Source organism: Heteronotia binoei, chromosome 12 (genome assembly GCF_032191835.1).
Source record: "Heteronotia binoei isolate CCM8104 ecotype False Entrance Well chromosome 12, APGP_CSIRO_Hbin_v1, whole genome shotgun sequence".
Lineage (NCBI taxonomy): Eukaryota > Metazoa > Chordata > Lepidosauria > Squamata > Gekkonidae > Heteronotia > Heteronotia binoei.
The window spans coordinates 13,677,603-13,690,096 of NC_083234.1; positions in this window are offsets into that span (position 1 = coordinate 13,677,603).

Genomic DNA, 12,494 nt, shown 5'->3' on the forward strand with positions numbered 1-12,494 from the left:
CTTTTACTGTGTCACAACTTCTGTAGGCTATCCACACATCAGTTAATTTCATGCTTAGAATCACTTGCTGGTAAATTGCAGCCAGCAGGGATTCTTCCTGCTCTCCTTGGCTAATCTTTCAAGAACTTGCTAATACCTTTTCATCCCAAGTGCAGGGTGGGAAAAACTGGTTTGAGAGTGCTGTGTTTTTCAGGGCTTTTTCTTTTGTAGGAAAAAGCCCAGCAGGAACTCATTTGCATATTAAGCCACACCCACTGATGACAAGCCAGCTAGAACTGTGTTCTTGTGCGTTCCTGTTCAAAAAAGCCCTGGTGCTTTTTATTAATGTCGTTTCCTCCACTCCTGCCATGCCCTGGATACCATATGAACACATGAAGCTGCCTTATACTGAATCAGACCCTCCGTCTATCAAAGTCAGTATTGTCTACTCAGACTGGCAGCAGCTCTCCAGGGTCTCAAGCTGAGGTTTTTCACGCCTACTTGCCTGGACCTTTCTAGTTGGAGATGCTGGGGAATGAACCTGGGACCTTCTGCTTACCAAGCAGATGCTCTACCCACTGAGCCACCATCCCTCCTAAACCCGTGTCACTTTTCATCAGATTTTGGAAGCTAAGCAGGGTCAGCCTCAATCAGTACTTGTTTGGGAGACCACCAAGGAATACCAAGGTCATGACACAGAGGCAGGCAATAGCAAACCACCTCTGAACATCTCTTGCCTTGAAAACCCCATCGGAGGTCACCACAAGTCAGCTGTAACAAGACAGCAAAACCAAGGTCCACTCCATAACATTTCATATATGCCCTTAAAAGATTACTGATTACGATTATCTCCTGCAAGATATTTACTTGTTTAATCAGGCCCTGAAAAGTGCCTTTCTTTGTCAATACTTTCAAAGTATGAGCGCAGCTGACCTTACACAGGTTTTATAGATTGCCTTTGGTTATCAAGAATGAAGAGCATTTCTCTTTTGTGAAGCTGTGAATGTTTTGATGCTACCCTAATTAGTAAGCTAGTAAGTTTTGTTGTTTTGGTTAGTAACGTTGAAGTGATTTCCTTGGACCTGGAATTCAATAAAGATGAAAAGATATTTTTGTGGCTTTCAGGCCAAGCAGTTTTGTGGCTTTCAGGCCAAACAGACAAGGAAAGGAGGGGAACATCTGCTTTCCTAACCCAGTTGAGAATTTACCGGAGGCACCTTAGCTGATTCTTACTGATGGTTTCAGTAAGTTCCCTTGGGTCTTTCCTTGGGCAGTCTTTTGCAACCAGAGAGCCCGTTTGGTGCAGTGGTTAAGTGCGCGGACTCTTATCTGGGAGAACCAGGTTTGATTCCCCACTCCACTTGCAGCTGCTGCCATGGCCTTGGCTCAACCCACAGCTTTCACAGAGGTTGTCGTTGAAAGGACAGCTTCTGTGAAAGCTCTCTCAGCCCCACTCACCTCATAGGATGTCTGTTGTGGGGGAAGAAGATAAAGGCAATTGTAAGCCACTCTTGAGTCTCTGATTCAGAGAGAAGGGCGGGGTATAAATCTGCAATGCTTCAACCACAAGGCAATTAAAAAGAGAATTCTTTGCTTTCTATAGGATACATCTCGATCTAGTAGTTATAATTTGTCAATTCAGTCCCCTTGAGCAAAAGGCTTCTATTAAACTTTGGGTTATCACCACGGGTGGATGAAAGTTCCTGCCGACAGTTGTGTACTTTAGCAGGGTGAGAACCCAAAGATTAATATAAACCTCTTGCTCAAGGGGACCAAAGTTAACAATCGAGGGCTGTAAAACTGGTTATATGTGGTCACACTTGCTGTTTGTACCAGATTCTTGAGCACCATGACCAGTCCTCTGATAAATTTCAGCTTGTATTAAACAGCACAAAAAGCTGCTAGCCCTCATTGTGCACAGAAACCACAAAAATACACGGGCAGCTTCCACGAAAGTCTCAAAAAGGAAAGGGATGGGGATGGGGCTGCTAGTGGTAACGTACCAGAAGAAAGGCTTTCTGGCACACTTTCCAGAGTGTGTGTGCCACTGTCTTCCTCCCCGCAACCTACAAGCACTTTTATATTTATATTATTCCCTTTGCCCTCCACCATCCACGTTTGTGGGGGTGAAGAGGGGGCTTGGAGTTTGCTGTTTTGTGGGGGGGGGGGTTTAACACAGGGCTTCATACAATTGCTGTTGCTCATAGAATCATGAATGATTCTAGCCTCTTGAGGAAACCGGAAGTTTTAAGGAGAACTATATGCATGCCTTCAGCTGAAGATGAAAAAAAATATCTTTTGTACAAAGACATTCACATATGTATACTGTTGCCGTGTGTGATGCTTAGCCTGAGGGGTTCTTGAAGCTGGGAGCTGGAGAAACAGCGTCTGTAGCTCTCAGAGTCTTTTTCTAAGTAGGGAGATCAGTCGTTGCCTGCACTGGGCATGGAAACTCATCCGTTAGGTCTGATTTTGGGGCAAGAAGGTGATTAGGGGGAGGGAAACGAAAGTGTTTTGCTTGTCTTTGTTAGTGCATGCGTGCAGTGCGCCCTGACCCGGATGGCCCAGGCTATCCCAGTCTCTGAAACGAAGCAGCAGGGGTGGAATTCTAGCAGGAGCTCCTTTGCATATTAGGCCACACACCCCTGATGTAGCCAGTCCTCCAAGAGTTTATAGGGCCTACTGTAAGCTCTTGGAGGACTGGCTACATCAGGGGTGTGTGGCCTAATATGCAAAGGAGCTCCTGTTAGAATTCCAACTCTGCTAAGCGGAGTCAGCCTGGGTTAGTACTTGGATAGGAGACCACCAAGAAAGTCCAGGGGCGCTACAGAGGCAAGCAACGGGAAACTATTTTTATTCGTCTTTCGCCTTGAAAACTGTACTGGGTCACTAAGTCCACTGCAGTTTGGCAACAACAACAAAAAGTGTAATGTGCACAGTTGTCTGTTGCTTCCTTGTGTGGTGATGGATTGCCCATTTCCTACACCAGGGGTGGCCAACGGTAGCTCTCCAGATTTTTTTTTGCCTACAACTCCCATCAACCCCAGCCATTGGCCATGCTGGCTGGGGCTGATGGGAGTTGTAGGCAAAAAACATCTGGAGAGCTACCGTTGGCCACCCCTGCCCTACACTGTAAGGTGATGTATGCCGAAATGGTCCAACCCCCTTCCCTCCATCCAATTTTTCCAGGGCCTTTGCATCCTGAAGGTTACAGCAACTGAACAAGACTGAGAAAGAGGGAACCACATTGTGTGCAAATGAAAAAAAGTAAAGGTGAATCAATTATATGAAGCTGTTGACCTGTTTTGATCATTTGCTTATTCTAACGTGTGTGTTTTTTTTTTCCTGGTGACAAATAATAAAGAGAAGAACTTCCCAATGAACTGGCTGCAGAATAGTTTTGTGGGAGTGGTCTTCCAAGGATTTCTGCAGTTGAAACCACAAAAATACACGGGCAGCTTCCACGAAAGTCTCAAAAAGGAAAGGGATGGGGATGGGGCTGCTAGTGGTAATGTACCAGAAGAAATACAGTGAATCTGTTCCAGAGAGATGTTGTGTCTCTAGGCCAGAGGTGGCCAACAGTAGCTCTCCAGATGTTTCTTGCCTACAACTGCCATTGCTGGGGCTGATGGGAGTTGTAGGCAAAAAACATCTGGAGAGCTACCATTGGCAACCTCTGCTCTAGGCAACAATGATGTTTTTGCACAACTCTGTCTGCTGGTCCTGCACACCCACCAAGACAATAATGGTCTTACCAAGTGTTTGGCAGTTCCTTTGTTTTGCAGTCCAGACCTGGGGGGGGTGGGTGTGTGCAGGAGGCAGCAACAGGTCTATCAGGTTCTGGTGGGAGATGTTTGGCTTGATGGGTCACAAGGTGCACAGGCTTGTATGTATTTATATCTCGTCTTTCTTTCCAGATGCAAGTAAAAATAGTATCCAGGGGGTTGCTAGGAGGTCTACCCTCCAACAACTTGACAACTTAGCTTCAGGAAGAAGGCTGTATCACGTGTCCTGTGAGTATACAGCCAAGTGGTCCTGGCTCTACGAATTGGCTGTGGGATTGCCTACCATCAGGCGACAGTGTAGGTGAGCTAGCCTATTTGAACACATGAAGCTGCTTTCTACTGAACCAGATCCTTGGTCCATCAGTATTGCCTGCTAGCCTCAGACTCCAGGGTCTCAGGTCTCATGCTGGAGATACTGGGGACTGAACCTGAGGACTTTTGCATGCCAAGCAGATGCTCTGCCTGTGAGCCACAGCCCTATATTGTGCGTTCCTGCGTGGCTTCTCTTCCAAGCTGATCACGGCTCATTGGCCCTGTATGGTTGTCCACCACAGACTCGGAACCTGCTTGGGTCTAGAACAGGGGTGGCCAAACTTGCTTAACATAAGAGCCGCATAGAATAAACGTCAGATGCTTGAGAGCCACAAGACATGAACGTCAGATGTTTGAGAGCCACAAGGCAGGCAAATAAGATGGAGGAGGGAGAAGTGGAAAGAAAGCAGTTTTAACTTTAAATGCATTCTCCAAGCAGCTGGATGGCTTGGCTCAGAGAAGTGATTTAAAGAGAAATGCCTTCCCCAAGCTGACTGATGGGGTCTTCAAGAGCCACATATGTGAGAAAGAGCCAGATGTGGCTCCCAAGCCGCAGTTTGGCCACGCCTGGTCAGCCTCCTGACAAGCTGTAATATACAGCTGGTGAGCTGTGTTTGGTGCGGCCGCTTGAGAGCTATGCTTGTTTGGTGAAACAAGCATCGAAGATAGGTCTTTAACCTTTTTGAACCTGTTGCCCTTTTGGAATTTTGAGGACCAGCAGTGACTGCCACCAAAAAATGGCTGCCATGGGGACAGATCCGATCTCAATGTTGGGAGATTCCAAACTGAGCATCTTTCATCTGAATGCCCTGTGGACCCACAGGTGAGTCTCCCTGGGCTCTTCTGAAGGTACACTGGGATCTCTGAGGAAGTGACACAGGTTTTGATTTCCCATGGAAGGCATGGACTACTCTAATGAAGAAGAAGATATTGGATTTATATCCCACCCTCCACTCCGAAGAGTCTCAGAGCGGCTCACAATCTCCTTTACCTTCCTCCCCCACAAGACACCCTGTGAGGTGGGTGGGGCTGGAGAGGGCTATCACAGCAGCTGCCCTCTCAAGGACAACCTCTGCCAGAGCTATGGCTGACCCAAGGCCATTCCTGCAGGTGCAAGTGGAGGAGTGGGGAATCAAACCCGGTTCTCCCAGATAAGAGTCCATGCACTTAACCTCTACACCAAACTGGCTCTCAATAATCTTATTGAACAGACTCCCTAAAAAGGTGTGAAGGGACCCAGCAATTTTTAGGAGGAGTTATAAGGCTTTTAATAGTGAGGAGTTTTAATGGGGCTTACACTGTCAGCATTTATTGAAGGGGGTTTACAATATTTGATTTGCTCTCGATTTTCAGAACTGTAAGTAGCCTTGAGCCACAGTTAAGGTGGGGTATACAATAATTCATGAGTTGAAGAAACTTCTGGCTTTAACTCCAAAACTCATAAAGCAAGCGCACTGGGATATGTATCAGTGGACATGGTGCCGCATTGGGGGTCACTAGGGTTGCCAACTCTGGGTTGGAAAATTCCTGGGGGTTAGAGCTTGCGAAGAATGGGTTTGGAGGGGAGAGACCCCCGCAGGGTATAATGCCAAAGCAGACGTTCTCTCCAGGAGAACCGATTTCTGTGCTGTGGAGATCAGTTGTTAACTTTGGCAGATCTCCAGGCCCCACAAGGGGGTTGGCAACCCTAGATTTACTACTCTTAAAACAGGTTTTGTTTAATCACAGGAGGTGGTGGTGGCTACAAGCATGGACAGCTTCAAGAAGGGATTGGAAAAACATGGTGCGCAGAGGGGGTTTGGCCGCTGTGTGACACAGAGTGTTGGACTGGATGGGCCATTGGCCTGATCCAACATGGCTTCTCTTATGTAGGAGGTGCTTTACATCTTCAGTAGCAGCTAGTCCCAGGTACCTTACAAAAACAGCTTCCCGAGCTAGGAAAACCAACGCAAGATCCTGATTCTCTGAAAGCTGCCCAGAATTTCAGAAGACATTTCTTGACTGAAGATAAGCCTGGCGCTTGTCTACAGCCAAGATCCTCTGCCTGTTTGCTTGGAAATAAATCCTACCGCGTTTGATGGGGCTTGCTCCCAATTAAGCAGCCGCAGGATTACAGCCTTAATTATATAATCCCAAAGCGCCAGCCCATATGCGGGATTGAATTCAGGTTTGTGCGGAGCTTTGAAGATTTATTGCTCTCTGTCTCAGAAGGAGCTTGATGTTTCCCTTAGCGCCGCAGCAGTTAAATTAATCTTCCCCCTCCCCCTTAAAACCACTGGCATTAAAAAGAGAAGCCAGCGTTCCAGATGGACTGTATGCGTGTCTTTAGATGCGCAGAATTTAAGGTCAGGGCATCAATCACGTTAATTTTAAAGCCCACTCTGTATATCTTGTACCATGCTGAGTTTAAACAAAACCCTATCCTTTCCATTTTATATTTAACCATGTTACTTTTTAAAAAGCGGGTACTTGCTCATAGGAAAGCTTGTAATCCCCAAGAAGCTTAATATGCCACACATTCTGTTCTTCTCTCCCCTTGTGCTCCTCCCAGATCCATATTTGTTTCTCCTCTTGTGGAATGTCACCTTATTTTATCTATTTTATTTCATTTAGAAGGCTTATATTCCACCCTTTCCCGTAAACGGACTCAAGGCGGATCACAGCATACAGTGATAACAATAAAAACCTACAATTCAGAGTTAAAACAATAAGTTAAAATTAAACGAGCAGAAACAATAAAAACAGTAAATAAAGTGCACCACAGGTAGGAAGGGCACATCACACAGAATAAGCAATTATAGGCCCAGATTAAATGATGGTAGTAATAGCAAGATCGCACCTGTAGTAAGACACAATGTCGCTACAAGGGAGGCTAACTGATGGAATGATAGCTGGAAGTCTGCCCTCTCTTTACAGATGAACAAAGCAGGAGTCAAGTTGCACCTTTAAGACCAAGTTTTATTGAGAATGTACGCTTTCGTGTGCTCTCTAAGCACACTTCATCAGACGAGGGGATCAGGTACTGTGGGCTGAAATACATGCAGTTTGTTGTTTAAGAGTGCAAACTGGCTGTGGTCACATGGTAAAACGGTGTGGCTTGGCCATTTCGTCTGGATAGCCATAAAAGGTAATAAAGTTCCCTTCCAATACTCTCTTTACAGAGTATTGCAATCATGGTTCATTAGATTACGCTGACCTAGATAGCCTGATCTTGTCAGATCTCAGAAGCTAAGCAGGGTGGGCCCTAGTTAGTATTTTGGATGGGAGACCACTGAGGAAATCCTGGGTCGCAGGCAATGGGAAACCATCTCCAAATGCCTCTTGTTTTGAAAGCCCCCACGGGGTTGCCATAAATCAGCTGTGACGTGATGGCTGAACCCTCCCCCCCCCAAAAAAAAAGATGCTCAAAATCATATCGAACACTGCGCAAACAGTAACATAGGTCCTTGCCCCGAATAGCTTCCAAATGCAATTTAATACCTCTAACATACAAAGCTAAGTATAAAAGTATAAAAAGGTAAAGGTCCCCTGTGCAAGCACCAGTCGTTGCTGACTCTGGGGTGACATTGCCAACTTCAGAAGGATGGAAAGACTGAGTCAGCCTTGAGCCAGCTACCTGAACCCAGCTTCTGCTGGGATCGAAGAGCAGGTCGTGAGCAGAGCTTGGACCGCAGTACTGCAGCTTGCCACTTTGCACTACAGGACTCCTGAGAGAAAATATACCGGTACTTATTTGTAAAATGATGAGCAGGAATGGATGCTATATTATGGGATGGAGGAGCCCCCAACATCCCAGCGAGGTTCCTTGGGAGGGCCTAGCTGTCTCCTACTCCTTGCTGGGTAAAATAGCCCCTGAAAGGTTGCAGGAAACCTGATGGAACCATTGATTTTTTTTTTCTTCATACAATGCACTGCAAAAACATATTAGAGCATACTTTTCAGGCTTAGCTGTCTATCCCAGGGGTCCCCAACCTTCGCGAGCCTGTGTGCACCTTTGGAATTTGGACACAGTATGGTGGTTGCAGCCACAAAAGGGCTGTCTCCACCTCCTGGTGGTCATAACCATAAAATGGCTGCCACGGCTTACCTTCAAGTCACGCAGGGAAGTTCTTTGTATTGGGGTAGCAGCTGCTGCCAATCAAATCTCCAATGGCCAATCAAAAGCCTTACTAGGCAAAAGCCCCAACCGGTCCACCCAGTTTCTAAGAATACTCAGGGCTGGCCCTGCCACTAGGCAGACTAGGTGATTGCTTAGGGTGCCAGCCTTCTGGTTAGGGTTGCCAAGTCCAATTCAAGAAATATCTGGGGACTTTGGGGTGGAGCCAGGAGACTTTGGGGGTGGAGCCAGGAGACATTAGGGGTGGAGCCAAGATCAAGGCTGTGACAAGCATAATTGAACTCCAAAGGGAGTTCTGGCCATCATATTTAAAGGGACGGCACACCTTTTCAATGCCTTCCTTCCATAGGAAATAATGAAGGATAGGGGCAGCTTCTTTTGGGGCTCATAGAATTGGACCCCCTGGTCCAATCTTTTTGAAACTTGGGAGGTATTTTGGGGAGAGGCACTAGATGCTATACTGAAAATTTGGTGCCTCTATCTCAAAAAACAGCCCCCCCAGAGCCCCAGATACCCGCGGATCAATTCTCCATGATTTTCTATGGGAATAAATCTCCATAGGGAATAATAGAGTTCCCAGCAGACATTTCCCTCCCCTCCCCTGCTTTCTGACGAACCTGAAGCGAGGGGGGGGCTCTCCAAACCGGGAGATCCCCTGCCCCCACCTGGGGATTGGCAACCCTATATTGGGGGTAACAAATTGGGTGCCCCCCATGTGACTTAGTGACATTATCAGTGCGGGGGGAGGGGTGTGTGCCAAAAGCTAGCCTTGCCTAGGGTGCCAGACAATCTAGGGCCGGCCCTGAGAATACTTTATGGACACCAGGAAAGACACACCACGTTTGGGATCCCTGGTGTAGCCTATTGCATACAGATGCCAGTGGGGTAGCTATGCGGGTCCGTTGCAGCAAAGCCCAAAGGGAATCCTCCAGCGCCTGAAAGCTGGGCGAACAGATCTACTGAAGCGGAATCTTCTGCTTCGCTATGTTTGCCCTTAAGGTGTTGCTAGCGTCCTTTATATTTATTTCAGTGGGTGGCTTAGATTCTTAGGAAAAGGTGAATATGAATCTTAATCTGCAGGTTGAGCACAAGGGGGCGCTCTTGGGTCTATTGCGAACGTGTGGAGTTTCTGAAACAATAGATGGGGGAGCAGAAAGGCCTTCTGTTTTCTCAGAGACCAGAGAGTGGGGGAGGGGCAAACACCCCAACCCCAACGTACGGAAAAGCTGCAAATTGTTTCATCTAAGAGACGGATTAACTGTGTTCAGTTTCTGAAAAGGAAAGCGGAGCTGGAGGCCAAGATTCAAAGATTTGATGGCAGCTCCCATCAAAGACTTTGTGTTCTGTGGGGGTGTAAACCTTTTTCCTAATTTGCAGCTCCAGCTGCCTTGGCATAATGGGGTGTGGCCTAATAAGCAAATGACTTCCTGCTGGGCTTTTTCTACAAAAAAATCCCTGTGTGGAACAATGGTGATATCAGGGGTGTGGCATAATATGCAAATGAATTCTTGCTGGGGGTTTTCTACAAAAAAAAGCCCTGATCATCTCAGTTTTCTTCCATTGTGGCATGCGTTGCCAAATCCAATTCAAGAAATACCTGGGGACTTTGGGGATGGAGCCAGGAGCAAGGGTGTGAAAAGCATAATTGAACTCCAAAAGGGAGTTCTGGCCATCACATTTAAAGGGACCACACACCTTTTAAATGCTTTCCCTCCACTGGAAATAACGAAGGATAGAGGCATCTTCTTTGGGGGCTCATAGAATTGGACCCCCTGGTCCAATCTTTTTGAAACTTGGAGGCCGTTTTAAGGAGAGGCACCAGATGCTATTCTGAAAATTTGGTGCCTCTACCTCAAAAGACAGCCCCCGCCCCACCCAGAGTTCCAGTTAACCCACGGATCAATTCTCCATTTTACCCTATGGGAATCGTTCTCCATAGGGAATAATGGAGTGTCCAGCAGACATTTCCCTCCCCCCCCTTTCTGATTACCCTGAAGCGGGGGGAAGGCCTCCAAAGTGGGGGATCCCCTGCCCCTACCTAGGAATTGGCAACCCTAGCTTCTTGGAATGGAGACATTGACAAGAATCTGGTTTTGTCCAGGAACAGACATGTGAAGATGTAATGCAATAGCGGAGCTGGTTCCAGACCCGCTTAATTAATACGCTGATGCGACGCATGCAGATGACCCCTTGAGAGCTGCAAGACGGCAGGTCCGTGGAGAGAAACGCAGCTCTCCCTGTTCTGGCTGACAAACTGGTGCTTCCTTTGAAATGGCCTTTTTAAAATAAATTAATTGCACCTGGCTATAATTACCATGACTTTGCCTAGGCACACAAACAGCAGCCATCGCTCTAAGGGCCATGTAACCAAATTAAAACTACGGTATGTCCGTAGGAACCGTGGCAAAATTCTATTGCTTTCTTTCTGATCCTGTTTCCGTTTTATCTTTGTCGTGCAACCAAGTTAGCCAGTGGCTCATTAGCTACCCTGTATTTATTGGCTGGTGATTAAATGTGCGTCTGAACTGATATTTTATTAGCTTTTGAGATAAAATGCATATTAAGTATTTAATGATCTCTCTTAATGTCCCAGGCTTTCCCTTCCCTGCTGCTTTGTTTGTTAAAAGACCTCTTGTTCGACCTAAAGTAGAAATGCAAAGACCTGCTGAAGTCCAGTAGTAAACATTCAATTTAAAATTAGGGTTGTCAGCTTTGGATGGGGAAATTCCTGGATGCTCGAGGGTGGAATTTGGAGAGGGAAGGAACCTCCACGGGGTATAATGCCATAGAGTCCCCCCTCCAGGGGAGTTGATCTCTATCGTCTGGAGATCGGTTGTAATTCCTGAAGATCTGCAAGACCCACCTGGAAGCTGACATCTGTAGATCCCACCCCAAGTGTGTGGAGTTTTCAGCACAAAGAGACAAAAGAATTCTTGCCACAGTCAGATCTATTTGGAATTGCACCAAATACAGGGTAAGTCTCAATTTAACATGTTGCTATGACTTAGCTGGGGTTTCTACAAATCCATAATGCAAAAGAAAAACTTTACAAAATGGGTTTAGAATAGATTTTGGAAAGGAGCAACAGAATAACATGGCATCACTACGATCATGTTCTGATATCTGAGATTTCTGATTGCCTGAATTAAAATGTCAAGTCTAACAAGGTTTGTCCTTAAAGGTGCTTTGCAGTTTACAGACTGGGGAGGAGAAATGTGCTTTGGGGTAATGCACGATCCTACCGCTCATCCATGCCTAAGGTTGCCAGCTCTGGGTTGGGAAATATCTGGAGATTTGGAAGGTAGAGTCTGCAGAGAGGACGGTTTGGGGAGGAAAGGACCTCAGTGGAGTACAATACCATGGTTATAGGATGGGAGAGATTTGTCTTGGCAGTAGTATGTACGAAAAGGATCTAGAGGTCTTAGCGGACTATACACTGAACATGAGTCAACAATGTGATGCGGTGGCTAAAAAGGCAAATGCGATTTTGGGCTGTATCAACAGAAGTATAGTGTCCAGATCATGTGAAGTGATGGTATCACTTTACTCTGCTCTGGGAAGACCTCACCTGGAGTATTGTGTTCCGTTTTGGGCACCACATTTTAAGAAGGATATAGACAAGCTGGAACAGGTCCAGAGGAGGGTGGTGAAGATGGTGAGAGGTCTGGAGACCAAGTCCTATGAGGAAAGGTTGAAGGAGCTGGGGATGTTTAGCCTGGAGAGGAGACAGCTGAGAGGTGATATGATCACCATCTTTAATTACTTGAAGGGCTGTCATCTAGAGGATGGTGTGGAATTTTCTGTGGCCCCAGAAGGTAGGACCAGAACCAACGGGTTGAAATTAAATCAAAAGCCTCAGTACAACATTCAACAACTTGGATCAACGCATGTTAATTGCTCTTTCTGTTTCCGGCTCTCCGCATTCTGGGTCTTGCGTTGATCCAAGTTGTTGAATGTTGTACTGAGGCTCCAGGATAAAACACTGAGAGAAAAAGGCTGACGAAGGTCTGAAACCGTGAAGAATCCTGGGGTGTGGTCCCTTACTCACTCGGAGACAAGCTGTGCTGGAGATTTGAGAACTCCACCCAAGTTGCTGAACATAAGGAAGAACAGCAGGAAGGCAATTGCCTCTGAGGAACTGTACCTTATTATCTTCAACCACTGAGGGGGAGTGAAAAGAACTCTTTTTCCAGCTCCGTTTGTATTATGAGCATTTGTGAATTTAGTATCAGGAGTGGTTTATAAATTACTAATGATGACTACTGCTCTGCATGTATTTTGATAATAGTAGGTTGCATATA